Source organism: Sinocyclocheilus rhinocerous, unplaced genomic scaffold, assembly GCF_001515625.1.
Source record: "Sinocyclocheilus rhinocerous isolate Xijiao unplaced genomic scaffold, SAMN03320098_v1.1 scaffold78, whole genome shotgun sequence".
Taxonomy (NCBI): Eukaryota; Metazoa; Chordata; class Actinopteri; order Cypriniformes; family Cyprinidae; genus Sinocyclocheilus; species Sinocyclocheilus rhinocerous.
This window is the reverse complement of record NW_015637122.1, coordinates 473,136-477,206: the sequence shown is the minus strand read 5'-3', so window position 1 is coordinate 477,206 and position 4,071 is coordinate 473,136. Positions and strand designations below refer to the sequence as shown.

At 38.2% G+C, this 4,071-nt stretch overlaps 1 pseudogene; it reads right to left on the bottom strand.

The window, feature by feature from the left end:
* The window catches only part of LOC107748480 (laminin subunit beta-1-like), a 25,326-nt pseudogene extending 21,555 nt beyond the window's left edge, over positions 1–3,771 (bottom strand).
* Between the last annotated feature and the right edge of the window lie 300 nt (positions 3,772–4,071).

Below are 4,071 nucleotides of genomic sequence, written 5' to 3'. Positions count from 1 at the left end.
CATGTTTTTAATGTTTTTATACAGTCTATGGTCACAACCAAGCGGCAACCTCCCGCTCTCTCTCGTGAATAAGTGACTTAAGTGACTTAAACTGTAATTCGTCAACTGGCCGCTAGAGGCTGACTGCAAAAGGGAGTCAATCCCATAGACTCCCTATGTTAAAATGCCCAACTTTAGCCTTAAAGTTCTGCATAATTAAGGGCGTGGCCACTTGAGTGACAGGTGGATTGCCGCTGCTGTCACCACCGTCGAGCTAGGTGGGTGTGGTTTCAGCAACCAGCTCCCGCCTCTTTGCTCATTTTCGATTATACGGGAGTGACGCGCGGTGACGTGCTGCCAAGATGGCGGAAAACAGGGGGAAAAAAGAAATTAAGCTAAAAAAAAAAGTCAATAATTAAACGACACTGCGTCATCAGTGATGGTATTGTATCAGACACTTGCACTTAACAGGCTATATGAAAAACACGTTACTCTCCCAGGATCAGTACACAGTCCTCCATAAAATGTGCTGCACACATCTGAATATTTGGGTTGAAGTGTTCTGGAACAGTGTTGTAAATACAACTTAACCACTGATTTCTAGTCGTGTCCATTTTTGGAAGGCCAAACAAAGTAGTTTCGCTTTCACAACAAAACACAGAGTCACACACGGCGGCCTAAAGTGAGCGGCGGCAGCCTAGAGTGAGCAGAAGCCGGGGGCTAGAGTGAGGAACAGCCGGAGGGCTAGAGTGAGCAGAGGTCGGGGGATAATGTGAGGAACGGCCGGAGGGCTAGAGTGAGCAGAGGCGGCGGATTCGATTACGCCTTCTTTCTTTGCGTGAACGTTTGGGCGGCGTTATGCAAATCTTCTCACATCGTGACGTAGACATGTGGGGTGTGTTAGAACGAGCCGTTTTAGGTAGGCGTGGTTGACTCTTAACTTTTATAAAGAATCTCTCTTTGGATTTGAGACTTTAGTCTTTGCAACTTTACAGATCTTCTTTATGCACCAAGAGCTTGTAACACTCCAAAGAGAAAGGAAAAATTGAAATCGCATCATATGACCCCTTTAAGCGGCGCTCTCACTAACGCCAATTCCGTCCATGTTTTGACTTCGGTAAATCAGTTTTGGCAAATACAAACTACGTGATAATAGAGATATGAAGTTTGGATAATTTTTCACGGCACACCTGACTGGGCTAGGGTATGGCAACTGCCATACTCTGCGGAAACGCCGCCCCCTGATCGAGATGCTGATGTTAATGGAGCGTGTGAGATAGAGTCTTTTGGAGTTTAGCGGAATGAAAAAAGCATTTATGCGGACAGCAGGAATCCAGATGTTCTGTTTTTCTCACCCTCTCATGCACATGACTCATTAACATAAATACATGTATTCAGCAAAACTCACCAGACTAAATCTAACTGACATGCAAAAAAACATAAACAGAAAAATTGACAAAATATTCGCTATATAATATGCTATATTCTATAGCCTAAATAGTCTTATGAAGTTATTCAATTGTGTCTGGATTTTGCTGTAATATTGATACTAATGATATTCCATTACACTGAAGTGCCGAAATATCATTCACAAGCTTTGGCATCAGTTAAGACAAACGTCATATGTTCTCTCGAGCCTTGCTTAAGTGTGAATGAGATTTGAAATCAATGGCAGAGAGAGCAAGATTTTGATTTAAATTTGCACCTTTTCCCTACACAAACCTACATCGTATAACTTTAAAATACTTGTAATTATAGCACACAAACCTTATGGGCTATTTAATTATACATTTATGGTGGGTTTCTAAATAGATTCCAACCCCATTTATTATCATTGTAAGGAAAATATTCACTAGGACATTCTGCAAAACATCTCCTCCATGAAGAAAGAAAGTCATAAGGATTTGGAATGTCATGGGGTTGAGTAAATGAGTAAATGTTGAAACTATTCCTTTAAGGTTTGATAGCATCTCATATTTACAAATCCAGTGTGTGCTAGACATTGGACTATTAAGTTCCAGATCAAATCTACACACAATTCAGATCACACACATATCACACATTGACATTTACAGTCAGACTTTAGTCTGAGCTTCTCACCATTGCTCAATTCATCACTCACAATATATAACTCAGAATACACAGAAAAAATGGGCCACACAGATAGTGTAATGAGCAAAACAGTGGCCTAAGGGGGTCTGGAACATCTGACACGGGCCTTCATCCTCCCTCTCTCCACACAGAGGTCTGATTGTTTATCAGACAGTGAATGTAAGTGTGGAAAGAAACCCACCCAACAACATAGAAAGATTATGATCAAATCAGATGTTTTTAGGTTATATATGTAATGTATAAGAGACGGAAAAAATTATTGAAAAATTAAAAAATATATATATTTATAAATAAGTCTATTTTTATCATTTATGCATTGTGAAAATAATTTAATGACAATCAGATCTGCTTACCCCAAATTTGTAATTACTGCAATGCTTTTTACTTCTGTGTTTTTCCTCATTATTCTCAATGGTGATTCTCGTTATTGTAATACAGTCATTTGTAATAATTTATAATAATACAATTTAGCTTATAAAATTTACTCACAATGCAGAATGTCTCTGGTTTATCCAGTCCGCAGGTGGAGGAGGCCGTAAGCCGGTGTGATCGGATGATTGTGCCAGCGTGTGCAAAGCAATAGCTATGGGAATCACATTGATTGTATTGATTAGATTGCATCCTAATATTTTTTGAACATGAGTGGCATAACAAGTGTTATGAATCTCAAATGATAACCAGAGACATTATAAAAGAACAATGAAAGTTAATTTATAGATGTCACACTTATTGCTCCAGTGAACGTTTCTCAGGGTGATTTTTTTCCGTATTTTTCAATTTTACATATAGCAAGCAAGCAAATAATAAATAAATAAATAAGATGCAAAGAAAGATTTAACAAAAAGATACAATATAATTCATTAAACAAACACTGGCCTGTGTCAACATGCCCAAATAGCAACTTACAGAACCAATGCTAGAGAAAATAAACATTTGTGTATTTGATTTTTGATTCAAAATCTTATAGTTACTGTTATACAACCCTTGTGACAACTAGCCCCTTAGTTATGCAACTCGTACATTATTTCTGTTTCATTTTAATGTGTAAACTATTACATCACTGAAACATTGTGTGAACTGTGCACATGGTTAATCATTTTGGCTTCTGGTTACTGTAGAGTCTGTTTCTAATTATTGAAATGAATATCACATGAGGACATTTATTGACCAGATGAAGAGCTGAATGTGGCATGCAAGAAACCAGATGGGATGCACACAAACCTCTAGACACCAAACCTGACACTATGTAACACCAAAATGAAATAAATTTATATTGGAGGCTGACTTTGGACCACATAACATTTCACAAATAGGCTACTACACCTGAACCTTTCTTTCCATACTTATAGCCTACTTAAGAAGTAGAAATAATAAGTCAAATAAAGTTTCAAAATAGAGCTAAAACCCTTGAATCATGATAGGAAATCAACTTCTATTCTGTAGCTCTTTCGAAATCTGCCCAGGTACCTTGCAAAAGACTGATCTGTGTAAAAACAATATATCTGGGTCACCATCAAACTAGTCAAACATAAACTGTCTAAATGAAAGTCAGTGTCTGTTATTTGCGTTGTGAATGGAAGAATACTGATAAAAAAAAAACGTACATATTGTAAGAGCTGTAATCTGGAGAATCCACGTTGTTGCTCTCGTTCTCCATCAATGTTTTCCAGAGCTGAATAACAGTGTGTGTGGAGGGTGGGAGAAGTGAAGCTCCCGCCCATGACATTAAAGGGTTAGTTCACCCAAAAATGAAAATTAGGCTGCGTTTTACTCACCCCCGAGGCATCCTAGGTGTATATGACTTTCTTCTTTCAGACGAATCCAGTCGGAGTTATATAAAAAATTGTCTTTGATCTTTCAAGCTGTTTAATGCCACTCAGCGGGTGTTGCATTGCTTCAGTCCAAAAGAAGTTAAATAAAAATCGCCCATCCATAAAAAAAAAAGTGTCTCACACGGCTCCGGGGGGTGAACAAAGACCT